Source organism: Saimiri boliviensis, chromosome 13 (genome assembly GCF_048565385.1).
Source record: "Saimiri boliviensis isolate mSaiBol1 chromosome 13, mSaiBol1.pri, whole genome shotgun sequence".
NCBI classification, from domain to species: domain Eukaryota; kingdom Metazoa; phylum Chordata; class Mammalia; order Primates; family Cebidae; genus Saimiri; species Saimiri boliviensis.
This window is the reverse complement of record NC_133461.1, coordinates 80,207,346-80,233,710: the sequence shown is the minus strand read 5'-3', so window position 1 is coordinate 80,233,710 and position 26,365 is coordinate 80,207,346.

Sequence of the window (26,365 nt, the reverse complement as noted above, 5' to 3'; positions counted from 1 at the left end):
TCAATGTACTGCTGTTACTGTTTCTACACCTGAAATGTGAAAGAGGAATTGGTATCTTACATGCTTTTACTTCTCTGTCCTACAAATGCCAGAGGGGAATATTCCAATTAGGAAGAGTTACATGTAGAGTGAGGTACTGGTGCCTTTGGGGTCCCTTAACTCTCAAGTCCACTTTGAACTATAGATCTGTATGACTTATGATTTTGCCAATTAAAGCCTCTGGCAAAGGGAGCCAGTGTCAATTTTGGGGTGCTTCTTTGGGAGTTTGGACTCACTGACTACCTTTTAAAAAGCAGCTATGAGCTTACTATTGGGCTTTTATAGAAACTGAACCCTTAACGTATGGAGATTTTGCTGTTCTATAGACTGGTATTTCTAGGGTGGATCAATTTATACTTACTGAGTGACAAAGTAAGAGGGGCATAAGATTTTCTTTTCCATTGAAAATGTTGTATTTAAGAATGTAGAGGGATCAGCCCCAGTAGTTTTATATAGAAAAGTAACAGTTGTTTCATTTGTAGGAAAATTTGCCTTCCCCTAGGAAAGCCACTGGCTCAATAAGGCCCTCAATTCACAGAGTTTCTTCTAAATGCTCGAGCCTCATTAACTGATGATTTAGTGATGCTGAAACCTGATGACATCTATTGTCACCACTCAGTGGACAGAATAAAAGGTTGTGCTTACAGCTGTAGCCAATATCCACCTTCATGAACTTGGTAATATTCTTATTGACTTTTCAGCTATTCCCAGTGATTCAGCCTGCTCCTTGGAAAACCAGAGACTGGTAGATTAAAGACACTCTTTGGAGAATATTAAAATAGTGCTCAGGATTGAACCATCTGTGTCACTGAGGCAGATGTCCATGGGAAGGGCCTGTTCTGTGATGAGACAGATGGTGATGAAGCTGCTAGTGGAATGTGCGCTACAGAGACTGGCATATGGCTGCCTGGGTCCATCATCAGACTGGACATGGCCAGACATCAACTATCATATACTGGGCACAATAGACTCTATATTGCTGATGCTAGCCCAGCCATTTGATTTGGGATACACCATTATGGCCTTAGAAATGAACCGTATTTTCAGCTTTCCTGAGCATTCATTTTCAAACTTAAAATGTGATGCAACAGTTTACATTTTACTACAACAGCCACTCACCAACAGGCTGAGAGTCAACATAGTTGATTAACCTTCCATGTTCCTTATCATCTGCAGGCATCTGGTATCACTGAGCTTGGAATAGCCTCTTTAAAAATCAACTCAAGAGATTTCTGACTCTCTTTTTTTTTTTACCTGTTCCGTACCCTAGTAAGGTAGTCTGGTCACTGAATACAGGTCTGCCCAGAGAGGAATCATCTTCTCTCAGCTGGATAGTGACCAGGATGAAGGCAGTAGGGTTTTTAAAGGTCTATTTTTAAACCTTGGGATTCCTCCCCCATCATTCTTGGATATGGTGTTTTTTCCTTTTCCCTGAAGACAACCCCATACCAGCCCAGCTGACATGTCCTCTGAATGACAGTGCAGCCAAGAGGGCACATACGGCAGTCAAACCTGGTCAGGTCCTTGAATTCTGTTGTTTGATCAACAGAATTCAAGATCATAAAAATAATAGTCTTGGCCGGGCGCGGTGGCTCAAGCCTGTAATCCCAGCACTTTGGGAGGCCGAGGTGGGCGGATCACGAGGTCAACAGATCGAGACCATCCTGGTCAACATGGTGAAACCCCATCTCTACTAAAAATACAAAAAGTTAGCTGGGCATGGTGGTGCGTGCCTGGAATCCCAGCTACTCAGGAGGCTGAGGCAGGAGAATTGCCTGAACCCAGGAGGCGGAGGTTGCAGTGAGCCGAGATCGGGCCATTGCACTCCAGCCTGGTTAGCAAGAGCGAAACTCTGTCTCAAAAAAAAAAAATAATAATAATAATAATAACAATAATAGTCTTGGTTGGGTATACTGCCATGTGGTACAAAGTTGGAAGCTATAATTAGTCTCTGAAAGGTTTATACAAATTCTTTTTTTTTTTTCTTTCTTGCACTGGGCTCTCCTAGATAAAAGTTTCGAGGGTGCTTAAGAGTCAGGCCACAATTTGTGGCAATCGGATAAAAACAACCATCTCAGCAGGTGGGGAGACAATACCTTAGGACCTGGGAGCTGTGGCTGGGGGATGGTAGTTTCTCCAAAAATATGGTGACTTGTATCTCACAGGTGATGTAAGAGACCTTCAAGTGCTTACAGAAATGGCAATATTATATCATGTAGCCCTCAGATGACTCCAAGATCTCTCCAAACAAGGCCATCCACGTATATTTGTAGGAACTTCTTGGAGAGATAACTGGCTCATTATTGATGCTCACCCCATAGACAGTTATCCATATGATGGACAGTTGTCCACACAATAAGTGTCATTTAAAAGTTGGTACAAGCTTTGTCCCTGATATTGGCTGAAATCATCCATGACACCAGCTTTGTTCTCAAAGGCAATGTATTTAACCCCAGTTCACTAGAAAGAGTTGTTGTGGATGAAAATATTGCCCTAGATTTCCTCCTTATTGGAAAAGGCACAGAGTCTGTGTAAATGCTAATATATCCTGCTGTGCCTGGATTAGTGCCTCAGGTGAAGTGAGAAAAGTCAACACAGAAACCTAGAGAAAGACACTTGATTTCTGAGGTAGATCCTGAGGGTATATGTGGTTTGTTTAGCTGGATCAAGGAACCAGGGATGGATGGTCAGGTTACTACTGCAGGTTGGCTGCCTCTTGAGGCTTGGAGTCATATTGGTGGTAGCCTTTATTAAATACTGCATGAGACTAATTGAGTGGATTTGGTCCTAGCCTCTGCTGGTGAAATTAATCAGAGTAAGCATTGGAGTGGCATACTCATGGGAAAACTTGCCAGAAACAGAATGACATAGAAATGAGTGGTGGGGGCTGATTTTCCACGGTATCTTGCATTTCTGTGCAGCTTATGAAGTAAGTAATTGCTTGCCCTTTTTGTGCTAGATTTGCATAGCAAACATCCTTAGAAGGTAAAGATAGTGTTTCCCTCTACAGCAAAGGGCAGATATAACTACATCCTGGAAAGGCAGAGATACTACCTTCCTCTGGAACAAAGAGCAGGCATGCTTTCTGACCCTTACAAAGGATTCCAGTTCCACAAACTCAGGGTTCCTTTCTTGGAATGGAACCTACTGCATGTGATGGTTTGATATGGTCCTCTTTGTGTTGCTAGATTGAGCAATCAGCATAAATGGTAATACTCTGGCACGTGCTGTTGCTGTGAGTAATGTGTTCTGCATGTGATGGTTTGATACAACCCTCTGTGTGTTGCTAGATGGGGGAATCAATGTAAATGCTAATACTCTGACAGGCTGTTGCTGTGAGTAATGTGCTTTTTGTGTGTGTCTGACATAGGAGTACTGTGTTTTTTTTATCAGCATCCATGAAACTGGCAGGCTCACTTGTTAGCTTGTAAGCAGAGAAAAATTTCACAGTTCTTGATACTGTTCAGGGAAGTTACATGCCTTTACTGGAAATAAAACTGCTTATACTAAAGACCGTATAAGCTACTGAGACCTTAGCAGGCATCTCTTTCTGGGGTTGGAGGAAAAGGAGCTTTTAGAGCAATGTAGAGTAAATCCATAAGGAAAACAGAAAGTTTACTGTCTGTATCAGGCTGGCAATAAAAGACCAACATTAGGTGACAATAGGGCACTTGTGAAGATCCTTATGTCAGAAAAAGTATGATGAAAGCAGTTTGTTAGGTACATTAATCTGATACTGTCTCATAAAATGGACTATGAATCAATGAAATTAATTCAAGTCAGCTAACATATTGAACACCTACTAGGTACAAAGCCACTATACTGGGTTCTGCAGATGATGCAGAGATGAATAAAATGAGAAATGCAACAACTGATAATTTGGTTGGAAAAAAAATGTATAAAATAATGTTACTTGTTTGAATAAATTAAGTGAAATAAATTGTATAAATGCCCTATAAAGGGGTGAAAATTATAAGGAATTAGAAATCTTGGAGGAAGAGGAAGGAAGACAGGAGAATTTGCATTGTTTTAGCAAGGCTTTAGATAAGTGCATTTCATATTTGAGTTAATCTTAAGTTTCGAATGGAAATTTCATGAGTGGACCGCTCCTTAAGGAAGAACAGAGTAGGGATCTGAGAAAACAATAATTGCTAAACATCACCAAGGCTTTGTGGCAGTGAACTAGATTTACCCACCTCAGGTTTTAGAGTTGGGATCACTCACCTTTCACTGAGGAAAACATTACTGAAGACAGAGAGAGAGCAGAAGATGGATTTAAGGAAAAGAGGAGATAAAGAAAAGTATTCTTCATTTTCTTATGTTGGATCTTCTGTGCTCAAAATTAAGAGAGATCCAAACATTAGATTGCTGCTTACATGTCTGTGGTTGCTTATAGCAACACAAAGTATCTCAGAATAATTCTTTCACTAGCATATGCTATCATGGCTTTCTCCTCAAGCGCTTGTACACATGGGATACGCAAAGTAAGCCTGTAATAAAGTAATTTTTTAAACAAGTTTATATTTTTTGACAGGGTTGGAAGATATGAACCGACACTTCTCAAAGGGAGACATTTATGCCGCCAACAAACATTTGAAAAAAATCTCATCGTAGCTAGTCATTAGAGAAATGCAAATCAAAACCACATTGAGACACTATCTCACACCAGTTAGAATAACCATCATTAAAAAGTCAGGAGACAACAGATACTAGACAGGATGTGGAGAAATAGAAATGCTTTTACACTGTGTGTGGTAGTGTAAATTAGTTCAACTACTGTGCAAGACAGTGTGGCGATTCCTCAAGGATCTAGAACTAGAAATAACATTTGACCCAGCAATCCCATTACTGGGCATATACCCAAAGAATTATAAATCATTCTATTATAAATACACAAGCACATGTATGATTACTGCAGCATTGTTCACAATAGCAAATACTTGAACCAACCCAAATGCCCATCAGTGGCAGACTGGATAAAGAAAATGTGTTACATATACACCATGGAATACTATGCAGCCATAAAAAAGGATGGGTTCATGTCCTTTGCAGGTACATAGATTAAGCTAGAAACAACATTCTCGGCAAACTAACACAGGAACAGAAAGCCAAACACTACATGTTCTCACTCATAAGTGGGAGTTGAATAATGAAAACACATGGACACAAGGAGGGGAACATCACACACTGGAGCTTGTCAGGGGCTGGGGGTTAAGGGAGGGATAGCATTAGGAGAAATACCTAATGTAGATGACGGGGTGATGGATGCAGCTAACCACCATGGCACGTGTATACCTATGTAACAAACCTGCATGTTCTGCACATGTACCGCAAAACTTAAAGTAAAATTAAAAAGTTCGTATTTTTTAATAAAACACTTGATGAGGTAACTTTATCTGCTATCAACTTTTAAACTCACAATTTACAGTTTTATTCTAACAATGAACTCCTTTGGGACTACTTACAGGGTGATTATAGGGATTAACCAAAGTTATTATATGTGAAATTAACTTGGTTAACAATAAAATGGTATACAAATTTAAAAATGTATTTACTTATGCACCCTAAGTCTTGATCCAGAAAGAAGTGAAGACCTACTACTTATACTTCTATTAGTACTGGTCATCTACCTTTTGGGTGGGAGTGAAACAACTCAAAATACTATCTTTAAACGTTTATTCTGACTGTACTTTCTCTCCAGTGTTCTCACACTGGAAAACTCCTGCCTTTGGAGAGCAGGTGTGCCTTCAGAAAGACAACAAATAGATACAAACTCTGTATATACATAAACTACATATTGCTACTTCTTTGGTAACACAATTCTGTCTCTGTAGCTACAAAAAATGAAAATTGGCCAGGCTCAGTGGCTCATGCCTATAATCCCAGCACTTTGGGAGCTCAAGGCGGGTAGATCACAAGGTCAGGAGATTGAGACCATCCTGGCCAACATGATGAAACCCGGTCTCTACTAAAAATACAAAAATTAGCTGGGCATGGTGGTGCGCACACTCCTGGGTACTCGGGAGGATGAGGCAGGAGAATCGCTTGAACCCGGCAGAGGTTGCAGTGAGCCAAGATAGCACCACTGCACTCCAGCCTGGGCGACAGAGTAAGACTCCATCTAAAAAATAAGAATAATAATAAACGAAAAAAAATATAGAAAAGAAAAAAATGAAAATTACCTTCACAACTAAGCATTGTTGAAATTATTGTACATTCTTCAAGTATTTTTTCTAAGGATCATGCATATTGTTTGAGAGCCTGTTTTTCTGCTATTTTTACATAACAATTTATTAAGAACATTTTTTCATGTTCATAAAATTCTTCAGAATCATACTTTTAAAATTAGAAATTAATGCATAGTAGTTCCATTTGGAGATAGCATCTTTGATTTACTTACTGTTATTTGTTTAGGTAGTTAAAATTTTTCACTTAATGAATTAAACATATACCTACCACATGGTATGGCCATTCTACTGCTTAGATGTTTACCAAAGGCAAAGGAAACATCTTCCCATACAAAATCTTGTATATGAATATTCATAGAAGATTTATTTGTAATACCCCAAGCTGCAAATGACCCGAATGTCTATCAGCAGGTGAACAGATAAAATGAAATGTAGTACATCCTTACAATGCAATATTCCTCAGCAATAAAAAGGAACAAACTACAATACATACTTCATAGATTGCTCTCAAAATCACAGACTTAAGATTGCATACACAACAACATACACTACATGATTTCATTTGCATATAATTCTATAAAAACTACAGTGGCAGTGGTTACCTATAGGCAAGAAGGGAAGGCGGGATGTATTCCAACGGGCCATGAGATAACGTTTGAGAGTAATGGAAATGTTCAGTATCTTGATTTTTTTTATTGTTTCATGAGTAGAAACTTAAATTAAAATTCATTTAATTTGAAATGAAACTGTTTATATGTAATGATGATTAACTGAATTCATAAATCTATTTTACAGCACTTGGCTTTATTGACTATATTTCTAGAGGCAATATTACTGGAGAAAATGGTATGAACTTGGTAAGGCTTTTGGCACATATTATAAAGCTGGCCTCCAATAGATTTTAATATTTAGAATCCCACTAGCAATATAAGTGTACACTTGTTTTCTGGCAATTGGGAAGCTATTTGTATTTGTGTAGCATTTTATACCCAGACAAGTTAAACTCACTTTGTAACTTTTGCAATTTCTTTCTGGATAAATTAGTAGGCAGAGCAGAACCAATTCATTCCTAATTGGGTAATGTTTGGCTCTAGAAATTAGCATTAGAGAATCAAAGACAAAAGAAATGATTCATGTACAGAACTGTCTGTTATTCAACACTGGTCTAGACACACCAAAAAGAATCTTCTTTGAGTTATCTAGGTTGTTACTGAACTCAAACTGTCCAGTCTTATGGAACTTGAACACATTCCCACAGCCCAGGAAGCTGGCCATGGAGATCAAGACAGGAATTTCATTTGCACTGAGTCGTATGAGTCTGAGAATCAGAATCTGAGCTAACAGCCCGGCAGATACCCACAGTCCATGAAATCCCACCTGGTCATCCCTATTGCTGACCTCACTAACCTTTAAACACTCATAACCTGGGGTTCTTCAGCAGCCACCAGAGTTTTTGTTCCTGCAGAAGACAGTTGTTAAAAATAACAGTCTGCATGATTTAATGGAAGAAGCTTAGGTTTTGGAGTTGATTTCAAATATGTCTCTGTACTAGTCGTTTCTCTGAGGCTAATTCAGGCAATAACATTTATCTTGAATGGTAATTGTGAGGATTAAATGAGATGATATATGTAAAAATTTTCCACAATGCTTGGTACAATATTAGGTAAATATTTTCTCCCTTCCTAGTTAAAAAATCAAGTGAATATGTGTAAGTCTTGCCTTCTAAAATAAAATGCTACTGTATCTTATACTTATCCAACCTGTATTTGGAAAAAATATGTAACATCTATGCAAATGTTTTGTAAAGTGTAGAGTGCTATCTGTATTTAAAACGCGATTTTTATCTTTCCCTTTGTACCCTGGAACACGTGGATCAAAGTTATCTCCTCAGAAACAAACAGAAAGCCTGTAGTGGTTGATCAATAAACAGTAGACAGCAAGTTTACAAAATTTTAATGCCAGAATGCCAAACTACTACATTAAAAAAAAAAAAAAAAAAAAAAAAAAAAAAAAACAACTGGTTGGACACAGTGGCTCATGCCTGTAATCCCAGCACTTTGAGAGTCCGAGGCAGGCGGCTCACAAGGTCTGGAGTTCGAGATCAGCCTGCCCAACATGATAAAACCCCACCTCTATTAAAACTACAAAAATTAGCCAGGAGTGGTGGCTCATGCCTGTAGTCCCAGCTACTCAAGAGGCTAAGCAGGAGAATCACTTGAACTCAGGAGGCAGAGGTTGTCGTGAGCCGAGATCGTACCACTGCACTCCAGCCTGAATGACAGAGTGAAACTCTGTCTCAAAAAAAAAAAAAAAAGAAGAAGAAGAAAGAAAGAAAGAAAAGAAAAGCCCTGGGCAAACTATATCCACTGGATAATTACGGTGTTTGCTAGTTCCTGCTGTTGGCAGTGGTTTGGACTCATTGTGAAAAACCTGGAATGGAGCCAGGCAATTTTATTTAAGGAAGGAAGGTTGTGGGATGAAATTTATTCACAAAAGCAGTAATGGCTACAGTTTCTAACAAAAGGGAGACTTGAAGAAAACGAGGCTTGCAGAAAAAGTCTTTTCTTACCCTTGATAACGAGGTCTATGTTGATAGCGACTGAATTTGAAACAGCTGACCTGCTGTTAACAAAATGCTCACATGGACTGCAAAGTGGGGAAGAAAAACAGATAGCCTTGTTTCCTAAGGGGCACCGAACATGCCTACACGCTATCTTCAAACCTTATGACAGCTTGGGAAACCTCTGATGTTACCCTGTATTTTTGGAAAGTGGGAAGCCAAAGAGAAAGAAAAAAAAAAAAAGAAAAATATCCTGGGAAACCATCCAAGTTTTAAAAACATCTTTTTTTCATGGCCCTCCTGCTGTGATTTCAACTCTCGGCAAAGAAGGACAATCAATAGTTATTTTTAGATATTTAACATACCATGAGATTGGCAATTAACCAAGGCAACGCTTCTGAGAATAATTCGCATCTATAGAATATGATGGTAACATTTGCATGAATGTGCTTCCCTCCTCTTAAGAAAATGTTTGTTAGATCATTATGAACTTTAATACCAGTCAGCCACGTATAAAGTTTGTGATTATTTGTCTTGCTGTAAATTGCATTCTTACCTTGTGTCCAGCCCAATGTGACAGAATGAAACATAAAGGACCAGAAAATCTGAGCAAGCGGACTAGCTAACAGCAGGTGTTAGGCAGCACCAAATCACTGCTCTTTTAAAAATATTCTCTTGTAAAATAGAGAAAAAGATGGAGTAGAACAAAAAGGAATGAGAAATACATAAGCAAAAATGAGATAATAGTTGGTAAGCTGTGCTGATAAAAGGTGAGAGAAAAATAAGATAATGTTATGGGCCATTACATGTAGAAACAGAATACAAAAGAAGGAGCTCTCCAGCAAGTAAATCATTCTTATTTTATTCTAAACAAGCATATAGGAAATAGCAAAGATGATTATCTCATGTTTAATAAGCAGCAAGCTGATTTTTTGTTTCCATTTTCTTTGAAGATGCAATTTTTAAAAATAGCTGTTTTCCTTTTTTTCCTGAGAGTGGGAGGTAGAGTCTCCACATTCTCTGCCGAAGTCACCCCATTTTCTTGTAATTGCAAGATCTGCTTCAGGGGTATGAAATCCATGGGAGAGAGATGCCAGGACATGAGCACATTGTGAACATCTGACCCCTGGTTGGGGGAAATGATGAAAAATTAATGGGTGCAGATGTGCCCATCCTGCAGTGGACAGATGTTCACTTTACACACCATTTAGAATTCCCTGGTGTGTTTGACTATAGGATGATGAACACAACAGCTAAATGATATGAGGAGCAGCAAAAATGCTAGAAAAAATACAGGTTTATGCTTGAGCATGGCAACATTGTTCTCCATCAGCTGGTACTGTGATAACTGAGAACCCTCTGTTTAGGACGGGGCAGAGGTCACACTGAAACTGACTGGGAATATCCTAACTCATGTGCTGGTCTCCTCAGAAAATGAGTCACTTTTTAATGTTTAGGCAGAGTCTAGGACCGGTGAAGGTTATTTGTTTAATTTGGTGACCACTGGCCACCATCCACTGACATTTATCAAATGAGCATTGTGGTCAGAGTAGGCTGGGCTTCTGGTACCATACTCCCTGGATTTTGTTTTCAAAATGTGTAGATATTGTGTAATATCCTTTCCAATAAACATGTAATCAAGTATGTTTTTTCTTGTATAACCTTACACATTTATAACTTCCAAGCAGAAAAAAAAATCTTCTGTGACAACATTTGTACCCAATTTGTTTAAACCCAACCCCACAAAGGTTTTAAAATAAGGTATAATACCAAAGATCTTTCTCATTCAATGAGTGTTTGGTGAATATTTACTACATGCCAAGGAATGTATTGAGGAGAATATCCTAACATATATTATGTAACATCTAATATATAATGCATACAATCATATATACAATATAATTACATGTTATTATCTAAACTTGTATTTGGTGCATTGCATATATGTAGCTACTTAAATTCTGTATGGAGGGTATTTGTGGATTGCCCAGTTGTTCAGTCCTCAGTTATATGGCAAAATCTGTGCAGCTATGTGTGAAGTGTGCTGAAAGGGACACTTGGACAATAATTGCAATAATATTTCAGAAAAAAAGATTAATATAGCCTAAAACAAACAAGAATGGCTTTGTGGAAGAGAAACAATAGAGAGAAGATAAGAGAGTGAGAGAAATGAATAGTCTATGTTGAGAGAGAGCCTGAAGAAACCTCTTTAATTAAGAATAGCCTCATGGCTGTTTGGGGGTCAGGGAAACATAGTAGCTTAGATAATAAGAGGCCATTGGCCATTTCTAAATAGTTAAGCAAAATGATAAACCAGTTTTAAGGAATCACTTCCCCAACTCAGGCCAAAAGAGGCACCAGATTAAATGAAGCATGGGGAATAACTCTATTAGAGGCAGCCTTGCACATGACAGTATCCTCACTCGAGGTCATTTGAGTTCACCTCTAGGTTGCTGAGCCATGAACCAAGAGTTTAAATCAGGAACCATATGTCCCCTCACTTTGTCCACATAGGGCTCTTTCATACAGCAAGCATGTTTGAGATGTCCCAGAAGAGGTCACTTTTGGAAAAACCAAAGTATGAAAATAGCATCTATGTTTAAAAGTTAAAGAAAGAAAATAAATATATCTGTCTGAAGAAAAGAAGGCTTGCTGATGAGATGGTAGTTTGTTTAGGTTCACTACTAAAACTGGAAAAAGAGGATAGATGCTTAAATCAAACAATGCAGGAAGTAGGATCAAAGTAAATGTGTCATTACAATAGATTAGAACCCTAGAACATTCTAAAAGAACAATATTTGAAATCCAATTCCTTTAAAATAGGACAGCTATCCCTCTAACTGGAAGTTTATTCATTTTCTCTAAAGACAGATGAAATGAATGAATGAATGAACGACTGTTTGGAGCTTTCCTGAGGAAATGGAATCTTAGAAGACTAAGGAACAAAGACATACAGTAAAGTCCACCTTGCATTTCTCAGATCACATAAAGTTTTCTGCCTCCTTATTCCTCTTCCTGATGTATCATAACATCCTCAGGTATTTCTTTCACAGCCATTATAGATAATTTGTATTTTTTTTTTTTTTTTTTTTACTAGTATAGCACTTCTTCCCAAACAAGAAGGCATGATCCTGAATGCAGGGGCCTGGTCATTACCTCCCCAACATATAATGTCTGTTTTGTACATAGTAGAAGCTCACTAAATACTTATGGAAAACAGCAGCACGCATGTCTTTGCTTAAGTGATGAGGGAAATGAAGTAGGATGGAATGGAAATACAGGATTCTCTCTTCAGAAAAGTCTTACTGGAATTACTCCAATTTTCTGCTGCCTTTTGCAGTAACATGGAGGGCAGAGTGGCAGCCAACATTCCTCTGATTGTAAACTCAGACGCCGCGTAGGCTATCCCCTTCTAAGTTTCTTGACAATCGTTAGGTGTCTCCTGGTCTGATGCTTTCGGCTTGAGGAGTTGACTGCCTTTCCTGAATTTTTTTTTTTCTCTTCTATTATGCTTGTCTGATGTGACTCTTACACTTTAATGCCTTAGAGATAAAATGGTCTCTGTCAGTCTGCACATCTCACGCCTGGAAAAAGTTTTACTGCTTCATAAAATCCTGTAATGCCCCAGTGTTTAAAAAAGATCTATCACTCTATCAGTGTGTCTTTATGGGCTCTGTGTACCTTTTTTTTTTTTTTTTTTTTTTTTGCAATGCAAGGTTGGTTCCTGAAGCAAAACAGAGACAGAGATAAATGGATTTTTGTATGCTGACAAATGTCAAGATCCCAGCTCAGTTTATGCTGAGGTGGTATTAAATAGCTAAAGCAAATTGTAGAATATTTCACGGGCAATAGCATTAAGCACTAGGAAGGAACTGTAATATAAAATTTCCTCTTTATCAGTGATTACAGAAATATAACTATTTCATTCACTGGTTTGGGTTGGAGGATCTTCATAGTTGCTGTTTCTCAATTGTTTTTCCCTCCTGACAGATGCTCAGAGGCCCCATGCCTGATGAGTCAGTGGACAGGGGACATTGAACATGACCTGCTTCTGCCACCTGTTTTACACCAAACAACTCCGTGTGGCCTACAAAATCTTTTAAAGGCACCTTTTCAGGGTGTAAGCTGCAGGACGATATGTCAGATTTCAGACATGAAATTTATCTCTCTCATCTATTTTAGGACCGTGTTAGCCACAAGCTGAAGATTTTTGTCAAGGATGTGTTTACATAAGCGTGTGTGTGTGTGTGTGTGTGTGTGTGTGTGTGTGTGAGTATGCAAACAGGAACATGTGTGCACTGGGGATGTCTGTATGTATGCAGGTAACCCCGAGTGGCCTGGTGAAAAGGCGTCTTATCCACAGTGTGGGAGGTCTCAAGTTGCTGCTTCTCTTTGAGAAGCTGCTCAATCACTGCCTGTAATGGCTGTGAGTGTGGCAGCAATTCAGTCTCCTATCATCCCAGGCAGGGATGCAGATGCAGGGAGAATAAGAAAACCATCACCTCTCGTGTGGCCAGAAAAGTGGGAATAGCTCGATTACTTGTTGGTGGTACTCATACTGAACAAGCATGTAACTGCCACTTCACTTCCTATCTCTCTACGATGGTACATAGAAACCTTACTTTTGGAAGCTTTCAGGAAGTAAATGAGCATCTGTTTCTGCACTGCTGAACAATTTGTTGTGTTTTGTTCAGAAAGTATTTACTAGTTTATGCTCTGTGCTTTGATAACAGCTATGATGAATAAACATATAACACTAGTGACAAAAAAATGGGAGTGGGTGCGGGAATACTTGGATACTTTTAGCCAAATAATGCAAATAACACAGAAAGCTGGCACACAGGAACCAGGCAGCTCCTCCAAGGATGTTCCCTTGAAATCGGATCCATCCCACAAACTTTGCATCTCTATCGCTTGCCAGTGTGCACTGAGCAAATGCGTAGGACACCCCCTTTGCTTGTTCTCCTCAGGGTGCAGGATCAAAAACCAAAGCATAAAACACAAACACGAGCCACAAAAGAATTTATTTCTGACCCCCAAAGATGTGATTTTCAAAAAGGAAAGAGAAGTAATGGTCTGTTAGTATTGATAAAAAGTGTGTGTAGTGGGAGGAAAGTAGAAAAAATGTTATGTGCTTTCCAGGGTTATTGCATCAAGAAAGAGAATATGTGTACATGAACTTTGTGAAGTGGATTGCACATTACAAGGTAGTCATTATGCATTAGGTGTGAGGAGTGCAGACAAATGACAGATAGGAAGCTGACTCAGGGGTAAGTGATGCTTGCAGAAAGAGTGCTGAAGAGGAACATCTCCTGATTGGGAGCATGTACATTGCCTGCTTAATCTTGATGTTCTCAGCCCCATGCTCCTCCTACTCGCAAAGCACCAAGCACTGACCAACACAAATTGGCACCCAATAAAAGCTGAGGTTTATGACTCTTTTTAATATTATTAGCATTGAAATTCTAATTATTACCTTGTATTCTCTGGAAAGCAGTATCAGACCCCCAGCTGAAGTCACTCCAGGATGTGACACAACAAATGACTAGAATAAAGACATTAATTTACAAGCAATCCAACCATAAGTGATGCTGAAAACCAAAAAGCACATATTGCAGTCTTTACACCAACCTATTTGGGTGTGGGGAGGGCTTTTCTGCTCCTGCATTAATGAGCTCCATTCTGGTTGCTATGTGTCAAGGAAGATATGACACAGCTGGAGTGTCAGTCCTTGCCTGAGGACCAGCTGTCACAAGGATCAAAAATCTGCTGTCTTGAGCATGAGTCAATAATTGCTGAGACTGCCATCCTGTTACAATAGGGTCTGATTAATCTGCTGCTTGGGTAGGTCTTCCCAAGAATGGCTCTTCCCTCTAATCCTGTGGGGAGAACACAGTCTCCATGCCTACATTTCTGTCCTGGCTTCTGGTCTGTTCACTGGCCTCTTTGAGTGGTGGGAGCCTAGCCCAGTTCTGTGACTTGAGTCCTCTCCCTCTCTGCAGAGGATGGACACAGCTAACAGTGCCTTCAGCTCAACTTGGGGCCCAGGTTCATTCAAAAATTTCTCCAGATGGTCCTGTTCTGAATTGTTTTTCCCCACTTAGATTTACAATGAGTAAGCACTGAAAAATGTGTTGTTGAAAAGCTAGTAAAGCATGTTCTACTTCAAATGTGGAGGTTTGAATTTTTATTTTCTGCATAACTAAAAGGCTTATTTTAGAGTTCCCCCAATCAAAGACTTTGCTAAAATAGTTATGATGAAGAATTCCCATCCTAAAGCAGAAGCAGAAAATTGTTATCTGGGGGAGATCATGTTCTTTTGGGAGAGGCTTCTTTTTCTTTTTCTTTTTTCTTTTTTTTTTTTTTTTTTTTTTTTTTTTTTTGAGATGGAGTCTCACTCTATCACCCAGGCTAGAGTTCAGTGGCCCAATCTTGGCTCACTGCAACCTCCGCCTCCTAGGTTCAAGCGATTCTCCTACCTTAGCCTCCCGAGTAGCTGGGATTACAGGTGTGCGCCACCACACCCAGCAAATTTTTGTATCTATAGTAGAGACAGGGCTTCACCATGTTGGTTAGGCAGGTCTCGAACTTTTGACCTCATGATCCACCTGCCTTGGCCTCCCAAAGTGCTAGGATTACAGGTGCGAGCCACCACATGACCTGGGAGAGGCTTCTTAACGTAAGCTGAAGGATGAGGAGGAAAATGGACCCAACTCCACTTCTCTGTTTGGTCCACTGAATTGGATTGGGAGCTCTATGACTGAGTGAGGAGCTCTCTTAATTGTGAAACTATTTATGAGAAAAATCTGTGGGTCTCTAGTCTTAAGCAAAGCTCCTTTGATAGACAACAAAACATGACACAGTTTTAGTAAGAACGTTGCTCTCTCTGCTTCTGTGCAGAACTCAGGTCTCCTTTGGTTCCCTGAGAAATGGCAGCTTTGGGATGGACCAGCTGAGACTGCACCCCTGTCTGAGTTATTTCAGTCTCCTGACAGTCACGCTGAGAAGTGGGGTAGGGGAGACTTCATGAGATGTAACAAGTGGGACCAATGTAGAAGAAGATGTATGTCATGTGGTGTTTGTAGCCAAATGATTGGTCTTTGGGCACATGGGCGGTACCACTTAAGGAACCACTGGGAAAATTGAAGAGGGTAAATATCATGCTATTTTGATGCTACAGGGCCAAGAGAACTTGACTTGCACCTAAGGCCACAATTCTACCACCTGTTTGATGAAGACAGATTGTTCCTGTTCGGTGAATCTTGCTGTTCATTAGTTATGGGCATTGAGATTATCAGCACCAATTTTCATCAACCTCAAGCCTGCTTTGGGTGTTATTTAGGTTGGATCTGCTGATAGACACTTCTACAAGATTAATTCCTTGAACCACAGGCAAAACATTGTTCCATTTCTGGGGTCGAAGTCTATAGATTCATAATATGGAATACAGTTGGAAAGAGAATCTGAAATGCTTGAGAGATTATAGGTTTAAGAGCTACCATGTGAAGGGAGATAAATGGTGAAGAGTCTAAAGTATAGAAAGACAAGGCAAAAGGTGATATAAACACATATCTGTGAAAAAGCAAAGTGTATAGATAAGATAGACATGTATTTATAAAAACACAGGCTAAAAAATTAGGAAGCTCCATTGAAAAGTTAAAACAAAGGTGTGTAACAGAAATAGTATGCAGTTCACTAGTATCTCAACATAGAAAGTAATACATAATTTATCAAACTTTTCATAGAGCCTTCAGCCATTTTTTTTGTGCAGTGTTGAAAATATATTTTAAATTTTTGAGTAAGGAGTTAGCGTAGAGGGTTATGATCTGGGGTTATCCACAACTTTTGAGTTGATGCCAGGGACAACGAACATTTTCCCTCCACATTGTGTCTGATGCCATTGTCTTAGAAACATTTTGGTTCCATAAACCATAGAAAGAATCAGAGTTAATGTTTACAGTTATTAGGGTTTTTTGTTTTAGCACCATTTTAATAATTCGGGAACTTGATCATCAGCTTTCAAATAGCACAAGAATTAACTTTTAAGCGAGTCTTGCAACAAACTAAAGCCCTGTGGTTGGGTAAAACATATTGGCTACATTAATTCAACTGGTTAATTTCTCAAATATGATTCTACATTTCCCAGAAATAAACATGTTTAGTATATTTAGAAATGTTGAGCTTCAATCCAACAAACATTTATTGATCCGTTAATATCTTCCAGGCCCATATGCTAGCACTAAAATTTAGAGCCGAACAGGATGGGACCCTGCTTACAGTCTTTGAACCTACAGAAAATATTCAGAACTGTCTTTATTTCCTCATTGAGTTTTCTAATTTTCTCTCAAGAGATCTAGAACTATGAAGTTGACATTACAGATTCTAGAGACAAATTTATTAAATGCCTCACCTCAAACTTTGATCTACTCTTCGAAAAATATTCTTACCATTATCTTAGGAGGACTTTCTAGCCATAGGGCCAGAATTGCTATTAATGCTGCTTAAAGTGTATCATTTGAGCTTCCTGTCTCAAGTAAGGCAGAAAGGGGAGAGTTTGAGATGCGGGGAAGGGAAGAGAGTAAGAGAAGTAGTTTCCTTTCAAAACAGAAAGAAGGAAGGACAGAGAGAAGGAGGGAGGAAGGAAAGAAGGAGAAAAGAAAAAGGCAAAGAAGCGAGATACTCTGTACACTGTACATATTCTGGGTGTTGGGAAGTCATACTTAATGAGGATAACCTTCAGACCTCTCTATGCTTTTAAGCAAAAGTCAATTTATGTGATCACTCTAAAATTGAGTATCTGTCTATATTAGAAAAGTAATCTAATGTCATGACCAAGAAATGCCAAAAATATTGGTACAGTTAAATTAGTATCTAAAATGTTATGAATGTGTTTGTGTTTCCTAGTTTAAAATATGCTAGCATGAAATACGCATTTACAGCTCAGAATAGCATACAAAAAGGGAAATTCTGCTAAATTTTTGGTAAAAAGCTAGTAAACATGCTGAATCTGCTTGATTTCCAGGATGTCTCAGGACAATGTATATTAGAATTTAATGAAATTAAGTGAGATTTTTAAACAGTAGATATGTGATAAATAGAAAAAAATTGTTACTAAGAGGAGAAGTGTGAAATTGGTAAGTAGTCATAGTTAGAACAGTTGATTAACCATTCCTAAGAGCTTTGTACTAGTTAAAATATGCAAATCTTTAAGACAATAGCTAAAAGTTCCCTTTGTTTCCCATGGCTGTAGTAATTTGGCCAATATAGAAAGAAAGTGAATTTCTATAGTTGAAATTATACCTATCTTTTGAAAGAAAATGAGTTAGCCCTAGAGAGTATTTTCCAGAAGACTGAATGGAGAAAAAATTATATTGTTACTCCAGTGAGGAATTCCTAGAGCCTCTACCAGCTCCAAACTTCCAAGTGTTAATATGTGATACTAATACGTTAGCACTGGAGAAATTAGCTTCCCTGGAATGAATAGCTGCTTAGTGAGAGAACTCCTTAGCACCAGTTCAATGCCTTTTGCACTTCACTTTGTTGCCTCTCACTCCCAACTGGATGCACAAGACTTACCTATGCATGCTACAAATTACTTCTTGAGAATTAGCTTAAAATTCAATTATTGCTTGATACAAAAGTGATTTGGTGGCCAAGTATGTCTTAGAAAAAGGAAGTTTTGACATATCATACATATACCCCATTTTATTTGTTTTACAGGGAAGAATGGAGATAGATTCTTTACGAATCAAGAGATTGAAATTGTCCTGTTTTGATGTAAAGTTAGAATCTCTCTTATTCCTTTTTCCACAGCCACTTTAGAGGAAAAGTTATGACAGCTCAGGCAGATGTGTAAATGCTTAGGCTTTTGACTTAAATAAAATTTCCTATGTTGCAACTCCAAACTTAGTGAATCTGAACAATTTGCTTAAGTTACCAAGGTCTCAGCTTGGATATCTCTAAAACAAGATTCATAGTACCACTCTTACAGAAATGTTATGAAGATGAAATAGCATATGTGAAACACTGACATAAATGATGTATCAAGTAGACATTCAATAAATGATTGCTCTCATATCTTTTTTCCAATATGAAACATTAATATGATTAATTTATAATTAATATTGGTTGCCTGGAGTTTTCTCTTTTCTTTTTCTTTTATTATTATTTTTTTAATTAATGAGCTCCTTTTGGTTTTGTGCAAAGTTTATCTTAGGGAGACACCAGTTTTCACATGAATGTTCTTACCTACAACTGTTTTTATCATAAGCTAATTTAGGAAAAGAATGGGGATTCATGGGACGCAGAGGATGCTTTCATAAGCTTTGTCACTAAATACAGTGAGGGTGTAATCATGTCTCCCTGAGCAGGGGTGCAGGACTCAGGCCAGAAACCACCCAAAGAGTGTCAGTGCTGGCATATTCTGCTGAAGGGATGCAATCAACATTAATCCTTGAATATTACTTACAGAGTTTCTGAGGAAGAAAATGTGATTAATCCACACAAAAAAGAAAAAAAAAAAAAACCATTTCTCAACTGAGGGGAAAAATTCCTTTGAGCATAAACAGATTGCACTATTTATACATGAAATATTTTTGCATCTATAAACTTACCATGCTCAAGTATTCTAATTAATCGTGGTTGTTGCCAGGGAAACCAAACTAACTCAATTATAGGTCTGCAGGAAGGTGCAGTGTATTTATGATTGTGAAGCAGGTAGTTTTCTGTGCAAAAACTAAAACTGAACAGATGCTTAAAGATTTTAAATGTTCTACAGAACACATTGTTATCTAGACAGATTTCCTTAAAGAATCTCTTGATTTTCTTTCTTCATAACAACTTGGTTTGGGAATATGGACAGTGAATGTGATAGATTATAAAGAGATAATGAGGAACATGATCCACAATAAAACCACAGGAAATGACTGAATTAGGAGCCTGTGAGTTGCACTGAAAGAGAGCCATAATTCTACCCCATTTGTGTTTGGCTACCTTATCTAAAACCCAAGATCTAAATAATACAAGAAGTAAGATGGACACAGCTTTTAGGGAAAAAAATTAAAAACAGAACTAGTGAGTTTAGCTAAAGTAACTGTTAGAGGAAATTGTGGAAAATTGATCACTTTTGGCTAGAGGACCCAGGAATGTCCACACCTGCATCTATAACAACCCCTCTTCTCATAAACATCTCATGCACTGAAAAGAACTACTAGCAAATGAGACCAGTGGAAGATGAGGGAGAAAGTTTGATCAGGTTTGAGAAATTTTCTAACATGCCATTTTCATTAAGTAAAGCTCTTGTCATTATTATTAAAACCCATTGTTTTATTTTTATAACTTGGATGACCCTGATTTTTCCTCACTATATTATTAAAGTTATTAGCATTATTAAAACTATAAGTTATGCAATTGTTTTCAGAAATATATAATTTCACTTACCATATAAATAAAAGACTCCTTTTCTGAAGCCTAGACTACCGTCTGCCCATCAATTCATTCCCTCATTTATTCAATTAAAAATCATTTTTTGATTTATTTCTCCATGCTTGGTCCTGTGCTACATCTTGGGTATACAATAATGAATAGAATTTCTACATAGTGAATTTATAATATGACTAGGGAGATGAATCATAAACTGATAATTTTAGAAATAAATGTTTAATAAATTAGAGCTTTGGGAGTAGGTCTTAGAATGACTTGACCAGAGCTCAAAGCTTAGTCTATTCTGTCTTCATAAAAAGCCATCCTCTGGATGAACTGCCACTTTTATCATTAATTTCATTATGTACAGTAATGTTCTTGCTTTAAAGTCTACTTTTTATACTACTGATAGGCTCAAATTATCTTTCTGTTAGTGCTACAATCTTTCTGTATCATTTTTTAAAGGAATAATTTAAGGTATATCTTTTATAAGTAGCATATAACTGAATATATTCTAAAATCAATCTGGTAATCTAGTTTTTAATTGGAATATTTATTCTTTTAAATTTAATGTAATCACTTATATATTTGGTTTCAAACATACCATCTTGATACTTGTTTTCATTTCACCTATTGTATTACTTTTCTTCTTCTCATCTCTTCTTTGGATCAATTAGTATTTTCTCATCATTATTCAAATTTCCCAGGCTATTAGTTTGCAAATTATACATTTTTAATTATTCATCTTATGTTATCCTAGAGGTAATAAAATGAATCCATAGCTTGTTAAAATCTCGTATAAATTGAAATGTTTACCACTTTCCAGACAATGCAAAGACCTAAGAACACAACTCCCTTTACTTGTCTTACCTTTTGGCTAATTTTGTTACTTCATATTTCATTTGTATTCTGACTCAAGACTGATTTCATGGAATCGGTATTTCTGATTTTGTTTAAGAACATTATTTATTGACTGAGCCACGCTGACCTCAGTGGGTGAATCCACTGGAGTTTTGTGCTCACAAGTGTTCCAGAGAGCACTGAGTCAAACATTTCTTCTGCCTGACTTCCTTCTTTTTCTGTATTATATACCATTCATTCATTTATTCATTTATTTAAGATTCAGTGGGTATATGTGCAAATTTGTTACATGGTTACATTGTGTGATTATGAGGCTTGGGGTATGGATGGTCCCAATACCCAGATGGTAAGCATAGTATCCAATAGGTAGTTTTTTAGTCTATGTCTCCCTCCCTCTCTTCTCCTTCTAGTAGCCCTCAGTATCTCTTGTTCTTATCTTTATGTCCATGTGTATTCAAAGTTTATCTTCCACTTATAAGTGAAAACACGCAATATTTGGTTTTCTGATTCTGCATTAACTGGCTTAGAATAATGGCCTCTGTCTGCATCCATGTTGCTAAAAAGGACAAGATTTTGTTCTTTTCAATGACTACATAGTATTCCATGGTGTATATGTACCACATTTCCTTTATCCAGTCTATCACTGATGGGCACCTACGTCGAGTCCATGTCTTCACTGTTGTGAATATTGCTGTGGTGAACATGTGAATGCATGTATCTTTATGGTAGAATAATCTATTTTCCTTTGAATATATACTTATGAATGGGGTTGTTGGGTTGAATGATAGTTCTACATTTTTTGAGAACTCTCCAAACTGATTTCCACAGTGGCTGAACTAATTTGTATTCCCACCAACTATGTATAAGCATTCCCTTTTTTTCAGCAGCCTCTCCAGTGTCTGCTATTTTTTGACTTTTAAATAATAGCCATTCTGACTGGTATGAGATGGTATCTCATTATGGTTTTGATTTGCATTTGTCTGATGATTAGTGATGTTGAACATTTCTTCACTCTTGTGTATCTTCTTTTGAGAAGTATCTGTTCATATTCTTTGGCCATTTTTACTTGCATTATTTATTTTTTGCTTATTGATTTAAGTTCTTTGTAGATTCTGGGTATTAAACCTTTGTCAAATACATAGTTTGCATATATTTTCTTACATTCTGTAGGTTGCCTGTTTTACTCTGTTGATAATTTATTTTGCTGTGCAGAAGCTCTTAGGTTTGATTAGGTCCTACTTGCCAATTTTTGTTTTTGTTGCAATTGCTTTTGGAGACTTAGCCATAAATTCTTTGCTAAAGACAATGCTGAAAAGGGTATTTCTTACATTTTCTTCTAGGATTTTTATAGTTTGAAGTCTCATATTTAAATCTTTAATCCATCTTAGTTTTTATATATGGTAAAATGTAGAGGTTGAGTTTCATTCTTCTATATATGGCTAGCCAGCTATCCCAGTACCATTTTTTGAAATAATCCTTTCCCCAATGCTTATTTTTGTTGACTTTATTGAAGATCAGATAGTTGTAGGTGTGCAGTCTTATTTCTGTGTTCTTCTCTATTCTGGTCTAATAGTCTGTGTCTGTTTTTGTACTAGTACCATGCTGTTTTGGCTACTGTAGCCTTGTTGTATAATTTGATGTTGGGTAATATGATTCCCCTGGCTTTGTTCTTGCTTGGTTAGGATTGTTTTGGCTATTTGGGCTTTCATTTGGTTTCATATGAATTATAGAATAGTGTTTGCCACTAATGCAAAAAATGATCTTGATATTTTGATATGGATAGCATTGAATGTATACATTGCTTTGGACATTATGGCCATTTTAACGATACTGATTCTTCTAGTCCATGAGCATGGAATATTTTTCCATTTATTTGTGTCATTACTGATTTCTTTCAGCAGTGTTTTATAGTTTTCCTTGTAGAGAGGATTCACCTCTTGTTAGATGTATTCCTAGATATTTCAATTTTTTTTATGGCCATTATAACTGGGATTGTGTCTCTCTCTCTCTCTCTCTCTCTCTCTCTCTCTCTCTCTGTGTGTGTGTGTGTGTGTGTGTGCGTGTGTGTGCGTGTGTGTGTGTGTGTGTGTGTGTGTGTGTGTGTGTGTTTATGGTGTGTTTTGAGAAAGGGTCTCACTCTGCTACCCAGGTTGGAGTGCAGTGGTGTGCTCACTGTAGCCTTCAATTCCTGGGCTCAATGGATCCTTCTGCCTCAGCCTCTCAAGTAGCTGGGAATACAGGAGAATGCCATCAAACCTTGCTAATTCTCCTCCTCCTCCTCCTTCTTCTTCTTCTTACTCTTCTTCTTCCTCTTCTCTTCTTCCTTCTCCTCCTCTTCCGCCTCCTCCTCCTCCTTCTTCTTTCTTCTTCTTTCTTCTTCTTCTTTTTTTAAGAGATGGAGTCTTGCTATATTGCCTAAGCTAGTCCTGAACTCCTGGGTTCAAGTGATCCTCATGTCTTGGCCTCTCAAAATGCTGGGAATATAAGCACGAGTGATTGTGCCTGGCTGGGATTATGTTCTTAATTTGATACCTTGCTAGAAACTTATTGGTATGTAGAAGTACTACTGATTTTTGTACATTTATTTCATAGGCTGAAACTTTACTAAAGTCATTCCTATATATTGATTCACATATTTTCTCTTCTGGTTTCTCTTCATTTTTCCTGATTTTCCATGTTTCAATCTGGGAGCATTTTCCTTCAGCCTAAATTACTTACTTTCATAGTTCTTTTAGTACAAGTCTAGTGGTGGAAAACATTCCCTGGTTTGGGATTTTGGTTGTTTGAAAACACTTTTATTTAATACATGAGAGATATTTTTACTGGGCATAGAATTCTATGTTGGCAGTTATTCTGCCACCTCCATTGTTTTCAGGACTACTTTCATTGCCTTCTGTCTTCTATTTTATTGTTGCTTCTTCAAAGCATATATGTATTTTTTTTTCCTCTGGCTGCTTATGAATTTTTATTTATTTTTATTTTTTTATTTTTAGAGATGAGCTCTTGCTATGTTGCCCAGGCTGGACTCAACTCTTGGCTTCCAGTCTCAAGTGATCCTCTCCTACCTCAGCCTCCCCAGTAGCTGGGACTGGCTCATGCCACATGCTTGGCTGAAACTATTTTCTTTTGTCTTTGGTCCCTAAAAGTTCTACCATGATAGAGCTAAATGTGGCTTTCCTTGTAATTGACCCACTTGGGAAAAAAGGGAGATTTTTGCTTTGGTGGTCTGATTTTTAAAATATCAGTTTTTATAAATATCTTGGCCAATATACTACTTTTCTCTCCTCTTTCCTCTCCTATTACATATGTATCATAGCTTGTCACAATATCCTGTCTCCTATATCTTTGCTTTTTTCTCTGGTGCTTCTCTTGTTCTAACTTGAGTTTACTCTTCGCTTCTTCTGTTGTGTCTAATCTATTTTAAACTCATCTATTAAGTTGTAAATTTTGATTGTTGATGTTTTTATTTTTTCAGATGTAGAACTTTCATTTGGCTTTTAATAGATTCCAGTTTCTGGTGAAATTTTCTATCATCTGCTAGGATTTTGAACATATTATTAATAGATTTTTTTATATCTTGTACTTGCTAACTATAATATCTGGATAATTGAATAATCTGTTTGTACTGGGTATTTTCAGATCTTGTTTGCAGTCATTTGGTACTTCCTCCCAGCATACCTAATAATTCCTGACTGAATGCCAGACATAATTATAAAGAAGCATATGGATATTTTAAGGATCTGTCTCAGGTTGTCATTCTCAAGAGAAGATTTACTTTTGTTTGGGGCCTGGCAATTAGAGTTTATGTCTGAATTGTTTCTAGTTTGGATTTTGGAGTTTCGTGACAAAAGATCTAGCTTTGGTTGTTCTTATTCCTAAAATACAGTCCTTTTTGGTCTTAAACAATAGTCTGAGGTGCTCACCAAGGACCTTCCAACTTGGTGGGTCCTGAAGGATATTTTTGTTACTCCATTCCCATGAGACTGTTAAAAGTTTTGGTAAGTTTTGTAACCTCTTAGTCACTGATTTGCCTTGTGCTCTTTTTGTCCTGGACACTTGACAAATGCTTTGAAGAGAAAAACACTTGTCTCAATAGTCTTCTTGCTGGCATCCCAAACTTCAAGTTCTGGCTGATACAAGAACGTCACAAAGCCTTCAAACACAAGTTTTTAAAATTGCCCAGCTTTTCTAGTTTTTGTCAAATGGACAGTTTGTTTGCAACCAACTCCTCCATTACCAGAAGAAAAAAATAATCATTTCTTTATTTTCATTTCTCTAATTTTCCACATTTATTTAAGCTTCACTGACAGGTCAGAATCATGTGCATATTTATCCTACCTTTTATTTTCCACTTTGTGTTATTTCCTTGAAGAGGAATCAGAATTTCCACTGAGTTTTTTGTTGGTTTGTTTTATCAGGATTTATCATTCATAGATCTGTTGGCAAAAATGTTTGTCAGACTTTATTCAGCCCCTTAGTAGGCAGCTTTTTTATAATCTCCATAGTGAGATAATTCCTTGGACTGAATAATAATTTTGCTTCTAACGTTTACGTGGATATCTCTTATGCAAAGTCATTTGATAGCTATTTCTGTTTCTCTTGACTCTAAGGTACCTTTCGCCTGGACTAATCTACCTGTACTTCTGTTCCCACCCAAGCAGATACTTGCAGAGGATGGAAGGCCATTTTTGACATATGCCTAAATCTACCTACTGGCAGGACAGTTTTCCATAGTGTAGCTGAAATAACTGGAAAACAAATAAATTGCTCAACAGGAAAAATTAAAAAATGAATTTTAACCAGTTCTGTGGTATTCACCTCTCTAGATCCTCCAGAGGGGTTTCTCTGGTGACTTGAAAAGAGATAAAATGAATCCTAGATATTGTTGGTATGCTGTGAGACAAGAAAGTGGTTATGAGATACTCCTTATTTTAATAGCATTCAGGAAAGGGACTGTATTCCGTAGTTTGACCAACCTGGCTTGACAGCACATCACATAGTGCCTTTGACAGCACCAAGGATTGGAAAATGGAATTGCAACTATCGGGCATTGAGTTATGTTTTAACATTTAGTTATAAAGGCCATGTCATGCCCTCAGAGATGCAGCAGGAGTATTCGGCCTGACATTTTGAATTTCAAATGCAAATTGGAAAGTCCAACCCAAACTAGGAAAGGACAATTCATGTAGATTGACTAAGTTCAGTATTCAGAAATGTCTCATTGGTTAGGCCAATCAAATCTCCCAAAGGCTCTCATTTTACTATAAACTATCACCCACAAAAACGAAGAAAAATT